Below are 17,864 nucleotides of genomic sequence, written 5' to 3'. Positions count from 1 at the left end.
ATAAAAGAATAGCTACTCTTCCTTGCTTTTGGTGTCCCTTTGCCTGGAATGTCTTTTTCCACCCCTTTACCTTAAGTTTGTGTGAGTCTTTATGTGTTAGCTGAGTCTCTTGAAGGAAGCAGATAGTTGGTTCATGAATTCTTATTCATTCTGCAATTCTGTATCTTCTAAGTGAAGCATTTAGGACATTTACATTCAACATTAGTATTGAGATGTGAGGTACTATTTCATTCATCCTGCTATTTGTTGCCTGTATACCTTGTTTTTTGGGTGTGTTTTTTTATTTGTATTTTTGTTTTATAGGTCCTGTGAGATTTATGCTTGAAAGAGGTTCCATTTTAATGTGTTTCCAAGATTTGTTTCAAGATTTAGAGCTCCTTTTAGCAGTTCTTTTAGTGCTTGCTTGGTAGTGGCAAGTTCTCTCTGCGTTTGTTTGATAAAGACTGTATCTTTCCTTCATTTATAAAACATAGTTTCACTGGATACAAAATTCTTGGCTGAAAATTGTTTTTTTTTTTTTTTTTTTTTTTTTTTAAAGGAAGCTGAAGATAGGGCCCCAATGCCTTCTAGACCATAATGTTTCTTTTGAGAAATCTGCTGCTAATTTGATAGGATTTTCTTTATAGGTTACCTGGTGCTTTTGTCTCACATCTCTTAAGATTCTTTCCTTCATCTTAACTTTAGATAACCTGATGACAAGGTGCCTATGTGATGATCTTTTTGTGATGAATTTCCCAGGTGTTCTTTGAGCTTCTTGTATTTGGATGTATAGGTCTCTAGCAATACCAGGGAAGTTTTCCTCAATTATTTCCCCAAATATGTTTTCCAAACTTTTAGGTTTCTCTTTTTCCTCAGGAACACCAATTATTCTTAGGTTTGGTGGTTTAATATAATCCCAGATTTTTGGAGGCTTTGTTCATATTTTCTTATTCTTTTTTCTCTGTCTTTGATTGGATTAATTCAAACACCTTGTCTTCAAGCTCTGAAGTTCTTTCTTCTGCTTGTTCAATTCTATTACTGAGAATTTTCAGAGCATTTTGCATTTCTAAAAGTGTGTCCTTTGTTTCTTGAAGTTTTTATTATTTTTTAAATTTATGTTATCTATTTCACTTAAGATTTCCCCCCTCATTTCTTGTATCACTTTTTTTTTTATTTCCTTAATTTGGGCTTCACTTTTCTCTGGTGCCTCCTTGATTATCTTAATAACTGACCTTCTGAATTTTTTTTCAGGTAAATCAGGGATTTTTTTTGTTATTGTTTGGATCCTTTGCTTGTGAGCTAGCATGACATTTTGGAGGTGTTAAAGAACCTTGTTTTGTCATATTACCAGAGTTGGTTTTCTGGTTCCTTCTCATTTGGGTAAACTCTGTCAGAGGAAGGGGATAGGGCTCAAGGCTGTTGTTCAGATTCTTTTGTCTGATGGGGTGTTCCCTTGATATAGTACTCTTCTCCTTTTCCTAGGGATATGGTTTCCTGAGAGCTGAGTTGTAGTGATTGTTATCTCTATTCAGGATCTAGCCACCCAGCAGGTCTACCAGGCCCTGGACTGGTACTGGTGGTGGTCTGCACAGAGTCCTGTGATGTGAACTGTTGTGGGTCTCTCCGCTGTAGATACCAGAACCTGCTCCAGTGGAGGTGGCAGGGAGGTGAAATTGACTCTGTGAGGGTCATTAGTTTTTGGTTGTTTAATCCACTATTTTTGTGTTTGTTGGCCTCCTGCTGGGAGGTGGCACTTTCAGGAGACCATCAGCTGTGGTACTATGGGGAGGATTAGATGGTGGACAGGGTCCTAAAACTCTCAAGACTCTCAAGAGCCTTTTGTCTTCAGCTACCAGAGTGGGTAGGGAAGGACCATCAGGTGGGGGCAATGATAGGCATGTCTGAGCTCAGACTCTCCCTGGGCAGGTCTTGGTGTGGCTGCTGCGGGGGATGGGGGTGCGGTTCTGAGGTCAATGGAGTTATGTTTCTGGGAGGATTATGGCTGCCTCGGCTGTGTCATGCAGGTTGTCAGAGAACTGGTGGAAAACTAACAGTCACAGGTCTCACTCATCTCCCACAAGATCCAGAAGGCCAGTCTCACTCTCACCATGTTTCCCCCCAACAGCACCAAGTCTGTTTCCAGGCAGTGGGCAAACAGGGCTGAGAACTTGCCCCAGGCTACCTGCCTTCCAGGGACAAAAGCAAGTAGGGCTTTGTGCTTCTCTGCCAGTGGAGTCTGCACATTGGATTCATGCCTTCCCCCAAGTTCTGGCCAGGAGACTTCTTGTATGGTTGGAATTGTTACAAAGTTCAGTTGGAGGTTTCCTTCTCCTTGTAGCCTTTTCCCAGTTCCACTGGCAGCCCTCCCTAGGTAGCTCTGTGAGACAAGTCAGACGTGGCTTCCCTGGGAACCCAGAGATCCCAGAGGGCTTTTCCTGCTGGTTTCTCTACCCACTGTATTTCACTTAGCTGTCTAAATTGACTTAGATCCAGGTAAGGTCAGAATCTCCTCCCATAATCTAGACCTTCAGGTTCCCCAGTGAGGGTGTGTGTTCAGGGGCAGATAATCCCCCTTTCTTATTTCCATAGTTTGGGCACTCACAGTATTTGGGTTATCTCTCAGGTCCTGCAGGAGCAATCCACTTCCTTCAGAGAGTCTGTGGGTTCTCTCAGCTTTCCTGAATTATTCCTGCAGTAGTCCTAGAGCAAAAGTTCATGATGTGAGACTCCATAAGCTGCTCTTTGCATCTGAGTAGGAGCTGCAATCTAGTCCTGCCTCCTGTCTGTCATGATCTTCAGGACTCTATTGTCTTGTGTATTAAAGTTCCTTATAGATTATTGATATTAGATCTTTGTCAGATGTATAGTTTGCAAATATATTTTCCCTTTCTGTAGGTTGTCTGTTTACTCTGCTGATAGTTTCTTTTGCTGTGAAGAAGGTTTTTAATGTAATTAGGGTTTACTTGTCAATTTTTGTTTCTGTCATGATTGCTTTCTTTGGAGTTTTCATCATGAAATCTTTGAGAGGTCCTATGTCCAGAATAGTGTTTCCTAGGTTATCTTCCAAAGGTTTTATAGATTTAAGTTTTACATTTAAATCTTTAATTCATTTTGAGTTGATTTTTGTATATGGTATAAGGAAGGGGTCCAGTTTCACTTTTCTCCATATGGCTAATGCCAGTTATCAAAACACCATTGATTGAATACCGAATCCTTTAAGCATTGCTTGCTTTTGTCAGTTTTGTGAAAGGAAAGATGATTGTAGGTATATGGAATTATTTCTGGCCTCTCTATTCTATTCCACTGGTCTATGTGCCTATTTTTGTACCAGTACCATACCATGTTGTTTTGGTTACTGAAGCCTTGTAGTATAGTTTGAAGTCAGGTAATGCAATGCCTTCACATTTGTTCTTTATACTTGGGATTCCGTTGGCTGTTCTGACTGTCTTTTGATTCTATATGAATTTTAACATAGTTTTTTTTCTAATTTTGTGAATAATGTCATTGGTAGTAAAGTGGCTACATTTTCTGGGGTGTATACCCTGGGGTTCGTCATCTCGTGCCAGGAAAACTTAGGACACAGAAACGCACAAGGAGTTTATGAGCAGAGGTTTAATAGATGGAAGAGAACGATAAACAGCTCTTTCTAGAGAGAGAGGTGTCTACAAGTGGAAAGGACTGGCAGACAGTGGATGCACTGGATTTCATAGTCAGGTTTGAGGAGGTGGTGTCTGATTTACATAGGGTTCACAGATTGGTTCGATCAAGTATGACATTTACATAGTGTGTGGGGAAGGCTGGCTGCTCCAGCCTAACCTTATTATGCAAATGAACTGTCCATTGACACCACCTTGTCTGCTCCTTACTGTACACATGACTGATAAAGAGAAGGGAAGATGGAGCCACTATTTTGATCATGTTTAGCACAGCTGCCAGCATCTATGTCTGCAGCTCGATTTTATAGGCTGCTCTTTGTTAGAAAGGAGAATGATTTGTTAAGAGGAATACCTTATGAGAACATTCATACCCTCAGTATCTGCCTAAGTAATTTCTTCTTAACTTCTGTATCATTGCCCCCTGTGGAGTGCTAACCCTAACTGCTGTGAGAGGGTATTGGATGACAACTCTTTCTGCCTACTTCCTGCTGAAAAGAGGCATCATGTGGGGAACAGCAGCTATGACTCCTCCTGTGGTCAATCTAAGGATCCTCAGGAGAAAGGCACGTTCATGTGTGGTTCTGTCTGCAGCACCATTTGGAGTTTGATTGCTGTCAGTCATTCCAATGAGTTGTAACACTAGTGTGCCTCCACCAGATGTTGCTGAAACATTAATATAAAAGTAACATTTCTTTTAGGATAAGTGGCATTGGATTTGGGTGGCTAAAGTAACTTTAGTGTTAACCTTGGCTAAATCTTTCCTGCAATTATTAATCCCTTCATGACTTCCACAGACCATTGAAGACATGCTTAACATTTCCGACTTGTCCTAAACATCCTTCTTTTTAAACAACCAATTATTCTGCTTGGGGAAAGTGTTTACCATGCAAGATTCTTTCTTATATAAACTCTGTTTCCTTTATAACCTTCTTTGCATAGCCAGGGTGTGACATATTACCAAACCCAATAAAAAGTCCTAGCGGGCTCAGTGATAGAAAAGCTTTCATGCTTCCTTTATGTTGGTAACTATTATCCCTGCTATTAGGATGATAACTAAGCAAAATACTACAGCAATTGAAACTCTATGTTTGATATTCCAGTTAGAAGATGCAACAGTATATCGTCTCACTGCAAATAGAGTGAGTATAGCAATTCCCACAAGTGTGACATCATTACCTGGCAGAACTTCAAGATAATTGCTCAGAATTAGCATATTGATCCAGATATTTGCATTACCCATCCCTTTTTGCTTCTCTCAAGCTGCAGGAGATCACCACTTAATTCACAGGAATAAGAAGGTTAGTCTAAAATGTAGGCAAAAAACTTAAGAACCATTAATGAGACTAGGATTTAAGGACAAATGTATGATAAGCTTTGGAGCATAATTTCTCTCTCCAGTCCTCATTTTTGGTAAAAGAACAATTATGATAGGACCATGTTGTTCATAGAATAAACTTCAGTCTTATACTTGGTCTGGTTATTTGCACAATGTGCAGCAAGAATAATTATCTCTAAATGGGCTTTTTCAGTTGGCTTTGGTGGAACTCTGTTCCACAAGGAATCTCAGATAAAACCTTTCAAAGTGGAGCTCAGCCATGGGTTTGTATCCTCAAATGCCTATGAGTTGGGTAAGTCTTTTCTCTTAAGATTCCAAGATAAACTTGAAGCTCTTGGACCTGTTGGAAAGTGACATTCTTTACTGACCACAGGTCAGAAACTCTGTGCAGGGACTGTGTAGACAAGGTATGGTTCCAGTCTTCCCTAAGGGGCTTTTATTGGCTCTGCATGTCAAGATTGATTCCTTAAAGGGAAACGCACACTTCCAGTCAAAGCTTCGTAAGATAACCAGTTTTTCTTTCCAATTGTGTCCTGTTGCAAAATAAAAATGTAGTCTTATTGCACTGATTCAAAAATCTTATTGCCAGAAGTTAAGAATACTCAGAGATAGTTTCCAAATTCTAGAGGAACTAGGAAGAGTGAAACAAACATGCCCCAAATTTTGTATACAATAGTATAGTTTATTCAATTATTAAAGGCTTTAAATAGTTCAAAATAAGTTTCCTTGATTCTGAAAAACAAAACAAGGATCAACAATATTCCAATGAAAAGTCAAAGGAGGTTGCTTTAACTTTCTGAGTGTAGTCTATTCAGTTAACTCTTGTTTTGTTCTACATTTGTCAACATTTCAGCTCTTCATGAGTCTTGTATATTTTCTCTATTCCAGTGTTACAATCTTCAAAGCTATTAGAAACCTGCATTTGAGAACACCTTTAAAGTCTTATAGCTTGATTATAAACCATCTTTTGAGAAGGGACAAAGCAAGACAATTGTATGTGAATGACAAAATTCCCAGGATAGTTACAGTTAAAAATATGACTGACAAAGAAGTTTAATTATCTCTGTGGTTTACAATAACTTTACCCTTAATTATGATTGTTAGCATATACTTAGACATTAGAATTTTAGAAGTCCCACACAATTTTGGAACATACATTAGTATTATTCACTAAAATATAACTTAAGTTTGGTCATCATTTTGACAATCCCATGTAACTAAACATGTCAAATAATCCTGTTCACATCTTTTCTGCATGTTTTGGGGGCCCTCTGAATCGTCTAGAAAACCAGGCATCAGGAAAGACAATTTTGCAATTTGATTTTGGGGAGCCTGTTAAATGTTAGAGGTTTAAAACACTTGATGTTATGAAATAGAATTCCAGATTGCCATAAATTATTTATTTTGCCAAAATGATGATTCAAAAAGAATAAAATCTTTTATTAGCCTTTGCTATTACATAAAAATCCTGTTTAAAGCCAAATTTAACCCTTGCATTTGTTTGTTAATGTTAACCCCAATTTTAGTGAAACCTCATAGAAAATTCTATCTAATCTTAACCAATTTGACCATGAGGTGAAATCTTTAGAAACCTATTATGACCCCTTTTGCTAAAAGGCAGATTAGCATCTTAAGACAACCTTGCTGTGTTTTTATTTCAGTGCTCAATTTATGAAAAGACCATATAATACCCATTTGAATCTAATGTTTACAAATGGGATTTTGTGAGATTAATTTTTATAATCTTTCTGTAACTTACTTAGGCCTCTAGCTTTATCTTATTAAATCTAAGATAATTCCTCATCCCTTGGAAAAATTTACATTTCCATGCTTTCTCATAATCTTTTACTAAAAAACCACATTTTCCTGATTTTCCTGTTTTTATATGCCTTACATGTAAACTTGCTTAGTGGTCTCAAATACATGTTGCACTGTTAACTCTTAGCAATTTTTACTTTTGATAAAAAACCTGGTTAGTAAGCTATTTCAATTATGTACCAGGTGTGGAGCCTAGAATCTAGACAGAAGTGCAAGTAAGGTCTGACTCTTTCCAATGTCTAACTCCACATATCCCAGGCCTTAGGTATCTGTAAAATAGGCAGTATACAACCTTGGAACATTTAGGAAACCTAGTATCTAAGTTGTATGATTTAGACCACCTATTTGCAGTTTGACAACACTTGAATTTTACAAATAATCCTTAAGACTATTTTTATTTCTTAAAGATTAAAGGAACGAGAACTAAAATATATTTGATTTAAGCACTTATTTTTCTTTAAGCCAATCAATTAGAGCTCTTTTTATAGACATTACACACAACACATATATAGCAACACAAACAAATAGAAGATTCAGCGCTTGTAAGATGTTTCATTTGCCAGCTTTTTGATTGGATTACTGGCTTCAGGGTGGAGCCCTTGGAGGAACAGGGCTAGAATATCATGCATTTTGGGGTCCTAATAAGCAGGCATAGCTGAAAGAAAAAGATAGATCCCCAAAATTAAGGGTGCTATTTTATACTGGATCTTGGATCCCCAAAAGGAGGGAAATACCATGGGAGAAGACATTGCAGTGCTTCTCCCATGCATTTAATTGCAAGGCAACACAAAGCGAGTTGGCTTATTTTGTAATCAGCCCATCCCCCATGGGAGTCTCATCTCTTAGTGTGGGGTAGAGATGCTTCCATATCTTCTGGTGACCAAGAGCATGCTTCTCTGATTTAAATGTGCAAAGAGTTAAGTATTCCTCCATAACTACTATTAGCCATCCCTTAAAATATATTTCCTACCCACTTACAGTACAGAGCCTTTAAATTTGAGAGGGAACTGTCTGCTTCTAATTCCTGGGGTTTCAGGGTTTTGTTTTCCAAGGAGTCTCAGGCTACCAGAAGTTATCTTAGGGCCTCTCTTGTGTGCATTAAGAGTGGCAAGACAAAAAAAAAAAAATGTAGAAAAATAATTCAATCGACTGAAAAAAAAAAAACAACTTTTTCCAGAAAAACAAGATCCAAGAAGAGAAAAACATAAAGACCTTTTAAATATGCCTGTAACTTGAATATACACTTTTAATTAAGCTGAGTACTCTTTAAGAAAATCCTTTTAGATCCCTTGTTACTCTACTTTAGCCATGCCAAGAGTCAAGATTTTGGACTCTTGAGCTTTACAGAAAGTAACCTAACTGGTGAAACCAAGAAGCCATAATTAGGTTATGACTTAACCACAAATGTATGAGGTATTTTCAAAGGGGTGATAAGCAGTTTTTGAAACCATCATTGCAAAATTGTGACTGAGAAAGTGAAAGAGATTCGACCCAAGCAATTCTATTTTGTTTTCAGTCCCCAAGCTTGCCCATCCCTGGACGTAGGCTGAACCAACATTGGGAGGAGTCTGGTTTACAGTTTGTAGTCCAAAACAAAGGTGATGACAGCTCCTAAGACATGCTTCCCTTTTGCCAGGGGAACAGACCAAGAAACTCATCACAAGATTAGAAACCATGGCTTAAGAAGCATGTAGGTGGAAGCTACAAGATTTTGACTCTCCCTTAACTGCTCTCAAGATCAGTGCTTAAGATATTTTGTAAACCCTGCCTTTGATGGATTAGCTGGCCCCACCCATATTGATAAACTGGCTTATCTGATTTTGTGGTCCTCACCCAGGAACTGACTTAGCGCAAGAAGACAATCACCATTGTAAAATGGCAGAGACTAAAACAAAGTATTGCCACCTGGTTACAGATCATTTTGCCAAGAACATGTAACAAGATGGACACCTGTTGCCATGTTTGTTATTGACTATGTTGTTGGGCTGGCTTGAACAGCAGGTTTATGGGGTCTTATGCCTGTATCCTAACCTAAATTACCCTTTCTTTTGACAGAACCATATAGAAAGACACATAAGGTACACCAGATTGGTTACAGCTTAAGAACAACCTCACAAATACTTTTTCATTAATTAAAACTTAAGAATATAAACAATGATCCTTATTATTTCTTTTACCAGTTTTGCAGGGAGAGAGAAGCCAAAAGGTCAACTGGTAAGAAGTTTTTACCCTTTTGCTGGTATGCCAGGCTTCTGTGTTCCCTTCTCCATAGCTCAACTCTAAGCTGAGCATTTTAAGATTTGTAAATTTATCTTTTCCAAGGTTGGAAGAGCGTTATAAAAGGAGATAAAGCCATTTTAAACCATGAAAGAAGGAAAAATACCATAGAAAAGTCTGGGGGTTTCAATTAAGGTCTTCAAGAGATACTGCCTCTCTTCCTACTGGCAATGTGTTTCCCCTATTTCTTTGCCTTCCCTATTTTCTCTTTTCCCTTTTGGCCTACTATAGGAGAGATATTGCTCATCTCCACAATTCTCTCCTGATTACAGAGCTTCCTGTTTGTCAGCTGCAGTTGGGGTTTGGCTTAGGAGCAGCCTAGCCTCCCTTCATGAGAGATAAAAAACCTGAGTTAAATGTTGGAAAGCTTCTATATACTTACCAGCATCATTAGAAAATTGGCCTAAATCTCACTTTATTTGAACATGGTCCTGTAATGAGAAGGGAACTCAAGGGGGCCCCAAATAAGGGGGATCCTCAGATGGTGCTCCTGGAAGTTGCTTCTCTAATTTTGGAGAATCATTCTTTATAAGCCTGCCTGATATGGCTGCTAAAAGAGCTGAGGTGATTGTGCAATGCTTACAAAAGTCTAGTAAGAAGACCATGCCCTCATGCAAAAGAAAATAAGCCACTTTTTCTTCAAAGTCTCAGGGTCAAAAGAGCTCCTGTGCTTCAGAATGCACTCCAGGAGTACAAGTTGAAGATGGTCTGTTACCCATCTAGAAAGAGAAGTGAGAAAAAGGCATCCGTTTAGTCTCCTTCCTTTTGGTGTTACCCAGGGTGTAGAGGAAGACAGGGGGGGTGTCTTCCCTGCTGTTTCCCCTCCATGGTTCCTGGGTACTGGCACCTTGTTAAATGTGCTGCCCATGGCTGCAAGCATGAACTCCAGCCATGGAACCAGAGGAAGTAAACGATTAGGATTAGTCACGCTCATCCATGTGTCTCTGGTCATATACCTGTGATCTCCCTTTGACTTCTTAGACTTGTGTGACTTGCCTGACTCCCTGAAAAAATGGATCTCAGGAGAGACTAGGTGACAGTTGTATTTCCCTTCTTAATGGAGGAAGTGTTCTGGTTTGAGCTCTATATCCTGTTTTTATGGCCCATGCTGAAGCAGTTACCCTTAGAGAATGGTCCTGGTTAACTTCTGAACTTAAAATCCCCTTACTAATTAAGTACCATGTAAATTGGAGGCAGAATAGATGCCTTAAAAATGTGGGGGCTGAATGGCCATTTTCCTGTTGATGGGACAGTGTCAAGACTAAAATTTGGTTCCAGAGGACATTTTACTCCTAATTGTTGAAGGTAGTTTTCCTGTTCACAGAAGCAGCATGAAACCTGTTCTCTGGTAGAGGGGCAAAAAAGGGGAGAATTGGGAAGCTAGAGTGTTTTGGTAAAGGACTGAAAATGTGCCTCATGGAGAGGATCTCTATTCCACTAGGTGGGGCTGTTGACCTTGAAATACCGTGTGCTCTACAGATCAAGGGCAAAGAGTGATGCTCACTGTGGTGGGTGGGGACACTCTATTCCTAGAAAATCACAAAGTTGCCTCCCGTTGAGCTATCTCCCCAGTTACTATGACATTCCCTGATCTTGCCAAACATGATTACTTCCCTGAACTGTAAAACTTCCTGCACATTGCATACACAGAGAGGTTAAGAGATATGGCCCTCGCAAACAAGAAAGGAGGTAATTATGATAGGAAAATTGGAGATCCTATTGCCAACATCCCATCAGGCAGTTGGAGGCTGAGGTCAGAACGGAAGTCTTTGGATAACACCGGGGATAGCCTCAGCCAGAAATCCTCAGTTACCCCAAGACTTCTTCCAACTCCACATGACAGCAATTCCTATATGAAAGGAAGCTGGTTGAAACACAGCTAACATGCCCAGCAACCCATGAGTGCTAGGGAATTCTCCATGTTCTCCCCAGTAAGCCTGTCCTCCAAACCTTGTAAGGCTGGCAGCCACACTAATCATTTCTAAATGGCTGAAAGGGGACCAGTATTTGATTTGATTTGGTTCTAAAATGGAGGCCAAGAGCCTCAAAATGAAAGGATGGATTTGTAGTCTACTCCTCCACTCACCGTTTTGAGGAATGTTGTACCTTGGTATCCTGGATCAGCCCCCAATATGAAGCAGCTATGTTGTCTGGGGTATATATCCTAGGGTTTGTTGTCTCATGCCAGGAAAATTTAGGACATAGACACACATGAGGAGTTTTGGAGCAGAGGTTTAATAAGCAGAAGAGAAGAGAAACAGAAACAGCTCTCTCTATAGAGAGAGGTCTCCAAGCAGAAAGGACCAGTGGGCAGTGGATGTGCTGGATCATATAGTTAGGTTTGAGGAGGTGGTGTCTGATTTACATAGGACTCACAGATTGGTTTGATCAGGTATGACGTTTACATAGTGTGTGGGGAAGGCTGGCTGCCCCACCCTACTCTTAGTGTGCAAATGAACTCTCCCATTGACCAGTGCTATCTATTCTGCTCCTTATTTTACACATGGCTGATAAAGAGAAGGGAAGATGGGGCTACCATTTTGAACATGATTAGCACAGCTGCTGGCATCTATGGCTACAGCTCAATTTTACAGGCTGCTCTTTGTTAGAAAAGAAAATGATTTGGGTCTGCTTTTCATTAAAAGGACAACATTACTGAGGATATTTATACCCTCATTATCTACTTAAGTAATTTTTTCTTAAGTCCTGTATCAGTATTTTGATACAAATAGCATTGAATCTGTAGATTGCTTTTGGCAGTATGGCCATTTTTAGGAATACTGATTCTTTTACCAATGAGCATGGAATGGTTTTCCATTTGTGTCAACTCTGATTTCTTGTAGCAGTGTCTTCTAATTCTCATTATAGAGATTTTTCACTTCCCTGTTTAACTATATTCCTAGGTATTTTATCCTTTTTGTGTCTTTTGTGAATGGAATTGTGTTCTTGATTTGGCTTTCCCAGTTTGGATATTGTGGCTATATAGACGTGCTACTGTTTTTTGCACATTAACTTTCTATCCTGAAACTTTGCTAAACTTGTTTATTAGATCAAGGAGCTTTTGGGCAGATTATGGGGTTTTCTAAGTATATAATCATATACTCTGCAGAGATATTTTGACTTCTTGTATTCCAATTTAGATGTGTTTTCTTTCTTTCTTTTGCCTGATTTCTCTGGCTAGGACTTCCGGTACTATGTTGAATAGGACTGGTGAGAGAGGACAATCTTGTCTTTTGCTAGTTTTCAAGGGGAATTCTTCCAGCTTTTGCCCATTCAGTATGATGATTGTTGTAGGTTTGTCATAGATGGCTCTCATTAATTTGAAGTATGACAAACTGAAATTCTCATGAGAATGAATGCTATTGAATCTCATTTATTTTTCTATTATTGTAAACATGCAAAATAGTGAATCTCACAGACAAATAGTCTTATTTCTAAAACTTTGTGTCTATAAGAATGGAGAGAGAGTAAGAGAAATGAAATGAAGCACATGGGTATGTAAATGTATAACTGCAAAGAGGTAGGATTGGTGAAGAAGGGACACTGGTTCTATAATCAGCATGTTACCACTAAGAGGTTTTTTATGGATGAATGGGAGAAAGCTTCCCAGGTTCTGGGATTAGGGAGGGAGAAGTCATGCCTTTTTAATAAGGAAACAATACAAGAAGAAAGAAATTACGATTTTTTTCCTTCTCTTCCAGAGTTAGGGTATTGTAAGCATAATATCATAGTGTGAACTAAGGCACTCAGAATAGATTAGGATGTGCCAGAATCCAGAAGGATATCCTCAGGTTCTGAAATGGCTGCTGGAAACAAAGACAACTAGAGCTTTAAGAAAAGTGAGAGAGTTTGGAACACTAGGAACAGTATAGAAAGGCGGGGAGCTGAAACAAGTGTGTTTCCTATCTTTTCAGTTATTAAGTTTGAGATGATGAGCATTCAAAAGAGTAGAGTTTGGATTAAAATGTGGAATTTTAATCTCTAATAAATTATACATGCACATTACTTGTTATAGCTTATTTTTGTTAAAATTATGTTTTTTATAAATTTGTATTAAGCTCTAAGAAAGGGAGACTCAAAATGTCTTTTTTTAATAGAAGCTATTTCCAGAACTGCTGAAAGGGATGTGTGTGTGTGTGTGTGCGCGCGCGCGCATGTGTGTGTGTGCGCATGTGTGTGTGTGTCCAGGAGCATGGGTCTGGTAGTGTGAGTGAAGCAGATAGAAATGTTAGTCAAAGGTAAGGTATGTTATGACAATTTCAGTTTCATGAAAGATAAACCAACTCAGACTATTTAAAGAAGAGAGAAATCTTGTTTTGTGGAGTTGGAATGTTCAGAGCTTCAAGCAGAGCTGATGTCAGACCCTCAAGGAATGGCTTTTTCTTTCTCTCCTTTATTCTGATTTCCTCTGTGTGTGCTTCATCCTCTGGAAAAATCTCTTCACACAGTAGTAGCAGGTACAGGCTTACATTATATCTCTCACATTGCAGAGATAGGAAGAAATATATTAAGGTCCAACAAGAGTCCTAGAATCTTCCCTCATCGAGAAACTTAGGTCACTTGCTCATTCCTGGACTAAACATTTTGTCCGAGAAGATTGGACACTCCTATTTGAAAAGTCTAAGTAATCTTACCACTCCTATGGTCACAGAGAGCAGTCAGCCCAACAACAAGTTGCGGTTACCAGAGGAGGAATGGGGTGGGAGAGGAGCATGCTGAGCAGACAAAACTATAGCTAACACAAAAGCCTACCAGCAACATTTCCAAACTGATGATATGAGGGCACACATGAATGTAACGAAACCCAAAGTAAATAACTTCAATCATAATTGTCTGGATATTTTGTGTAAAAGTGTAGCTCGGATGTTTGTCCATTTTTAAATAAAACAGCCTTCTTTCTTATATTAATCTTTCTTCATTGTAGTCTTTGGACAAACTGTATCAGAATTATTTGAGGATGCTTGTTTAATAATGTAATTTCCTGGGCTCTACCCTAAACCTCTTGGAGCAGAATCTGGATTGTTGGCTAGGAATCTACACCACCTTAGGTAATTATGAAGTGTGCTAAAGTTCCAGAATAATGTCTGTTTGTTATTTAGACACATTGAAATTTTTTTTGGAGACACGGTCTCACTTTGTCACTCAGGCTGGAGTGCAGTGGTGTGATCTTGGCTCATTGCCTCCATCTCACAGACTCCAGTGATCCTCCTGCCTCAGCCCCCCAAGTAGGTGGGAATACAGGCTGGCTAATTTTTGTATTTTTGTAGAGATGGGGTTTACCATGTTTCCCAGGATGGTCTTGGACTAATGAGCTCAGGCAATTCTCCTGCTTTGACCTCTCATAGTGCTAGGATTACAGGCATGTGCCAACATGCCTGGCCTAGACATCTTGAATGTTAATACCAGGAGAAGCCATTATGTCTGGGTTTGTAATTAGGGTTGTATTCCAGTCAAAATCATTGTTGTTGCTCAACAGATATTTGATTTATTGAATAATCATATCCTACTAGTTTAGACTAATTAGTTGGAAGCCCCAAGACTTATTGAAAATTCAATGCTATAAGCCATTTTAAAAAAGAAATGGGAGATGGCTGACTAGATAAAGTCAGGTGGAAAAGCTGCCACCAAGAGACAGAGATGACTGATGCACTCCTAACAGATATTCAGAGAGAAAGTATGGAGAATAAATAGAGGGAAGAGACAGCAGCTGCTCTGAAGGGGGAGGAAGCTGGGAACTCTGCATGGGGCTACCCCACACCAGGACTTGTTTCTGGCCTCCAGTGATGCCTGGGAATGGGTGAGTTGAACTGGCAAGGAGCAATCCACTCTTGCCATGGGCCTCTGGAATTCCAGCAGTAGGAGACCCCTCAATCACCATGAACACTTGAGTTGGCAGGGAGAGCTGCTTAGAGAAAGTGGTAGGGGCAGCATACCTGTTGAGGTGGAGTCCAGAGGGTTTTGTGTGGGAGCATCAGTAGTGGAGTATGGCCAGGAAAGCCCATCTCCCTAGGCTCTATTTGCTGCTTTAGCTTTAGGGGAACTGTTATGCCTGAACTCTTCAGGTCCATCTTGTGGGGTCAGTCCCACCTGAGCACCCCTTGATCTGCTGTCTCTCCCTGGGCCCTAGCCTGGCTTGACCTGCTTGTAGGAAAGCCTTGGGTGCCCTCGGGGCCTGTATCATAGCTTCTGTGCTGGTGTACTGTTTCTGACTAGTGAAGAGCTCCAGCAGGATGGCCCCCACAGCCTGACCAGCTCATTTCCCACAGTACAGCTTCCTCTGACCTCACAGGAATTCCTCACATCACTTTGCTAGTGCATGTGTGCACAGGCAGGTTTTGCCTTCTTTGCCCCGCCAGTGTGCACGTGTGTTGTCACCTTCCCTTGCCACTGCTGTGGTGGGTTCACTCCACTTCCCCGTGCCCCGGCTGGACCATTATTGCAGTCACAGCCTTGGCAGGCACAGAGCCAGCCATCCCTGCCCCCTCCAGTGCCCCTCCCTTGCATCAACACTGCCATAGCAGTAAAACTGGGCACAGAGAACAGCAGACACCCCCACCCTGAGCAACCACCCCTGCCTGTGGCACAGAGAGTGCACACAGACCTGTGCCCACCTGTGTTTCACCCCTATGCTAACACCACCACCAAGGTGACTGTGTGCACACTTAACAGCAGCCCCTCCCCATCACCCCCAAGCCACGCTGCCTCTGTCACGATGGTGAATGCTGGGAAAGAGGCAGGCACCCTGGCACCCACTAGCACCCTCTTTCAGCTGAAGAGTATGCACCCCACTGGGCTGCTGCTCCCACTGCTGCTGGCACATGTGAATGGAGGGTGAATTTTGCTGCCACCACACTATGAAATAGTTTGACTGGTAACACCCATCAGAGTGTAGTGATTAGTGGTTCAGGAGCAACTTGGCCACTCCAACACAGTTGTTTCCTAACCTTGAGAGACAGAGAACAAAGTTGAGGACCAATACAAGTCTCTCAGTATTAGAGAATACAGTCCAGGAGTTGGAAGTGGAGCATTGCCCCCCGCCCCCCGCCCCAATCAAAGTATTCCAGAAATGAAGCCAGTTGGCTGAATTCACTTTATACCACAATAAAATCCTCAAGGTCACTAAACAGGATAAAAGAAAAAAATATCCGAAGCTCAACAACCTCAAAGATTGAAGAAACTGCAGCCCACAAAGATGATAAAACCGACACAAGAACTCTGACAACTCAAAAAGCCAGAATACCTTAGTTCCTCCAAACAACCGTACCACCTCTCCAGCAAGGGTTCTGAATTGGGCTGAGGTGGCTGAAATGACAGAAATAAGATTCATGATATGGATAGGAATGATGATCATTGAGATGCAGAAATATGTTGAAACCTAATCCAAGAAAGCTAATAATCACAATAAAATGATAGAGGAGATGACAGGCAAAATAACCAGTATATAAAAGAATGTAACCAACCTCACAGAGCTGAGAAACATGCTACAAGAAGTTCACAATGCAATCACAAGTATTAATAGGAGAATAGACCAAGCTAAGTAAAGAATCTCAGAGATTGAAGACTGGCTTTCTGACATAAGACAGTCAGACACAAATAGAAAAAATAAAGAAAGACAATAAACAGAACCTCCAAGAAATATGAGAGTATGTAAACAGACAAAATCTAGGACTCACTGGTATTCCTGAAAGAGATAGGGAGAATGGAACCAACTTGGGAAACATTTAAGAATGTCATCCATGAGAATTTCCCCACCCTAGTTAGAGAGACCAACATTCAAATTCAGGAAATGCAGAGAACCCAAGTAAGATACTTCACAAAAAGATCATCCCTAAGACACATAATCATCAGATTCTCCAAAGTCAAAATGATAGAAAATATGTTAAAAGCAGCTAGAAAGAAAGGTCAGGTCACTTACAAAGGAAGCACCTCAGACTAACAGTGGACCTTTCAGAAGAAACCCTACAAGTCAGAGTAGATTGGGGCCTATATTCAACATTCTTAAAGAAAAGAAATTCCAACCCAGAATTTCATATCAGGCCCAACTAAGCTTCATAAGTGAAGGAGAAATAAGATTCTTTTCAGACAAGCAAATTCTGAGGGAATCCATTATCACCAGACCTGACTTACAAGAAGTCCTGAAGGAGCCACTATATATGGAAAGAAAAGACCATTACCAGCCACTACAAAAACACACTAAAATATACAGACCAGTGACACTATAACGCAACCACATAAACAAGTCTGCATAATCCCCAACTGACATCATGATGACAAGATCAAATACACACATATCAATACTAACTTTGAATGTAAATAGGCTAAATGCCCCCAATTAAAAGGCACAGAATGGCAAGCTTGATAAACAAACAAGACCCATTGTTATGCTGTCTTTTAGAGACCCATCTCATGTGCAATGACACCCATAGACTCAAAATAAAGGGACAGAGAAAAAACTACAAAGCAAATGGAAAACAGTAAAAAACACGGGTTACAATCCTAATTTCAGACAAAACAGACTTCAAACCAACAAAGATCAAAAAGGACAAAGGAGAGCATTGTATAATGGTAAATAACTCAATTCAACAAGACCTAACTGTCCTAAATAGATATGCCGCAACACAGGAGCATTCAGACTCATAAAGTAAGTCCTTAGAGACCTTCAAGGAGACTTAGATTCCATACAATAATAGTGGGAGACTTCAATATTCCACTGACAGTATTAGATAGATCATCCAGGCAGAAAATTAACAAAGATATTCAGTACCTCAACCCAGCAATGTATCAAATGGACCTGATAG

Source organism: Macaca mulatta, chromosome X (assembly GCF_049350105.2).
Source record: "Macaca mulatta isolate MMU2019108-1 chromosome X, T2T-MMU8v2.0, whole genome shotgun sequence".
NCBI lineage: Eukaryota > Metazoa > Chordata > Mammalia > Primates > Cercopithecidae > Macaca > Macaca mulatta.
The sequence above is the reverse complement of the archived record's forward strand: the minus strand, read 5'-3'. Positions refer to the sequence as shown.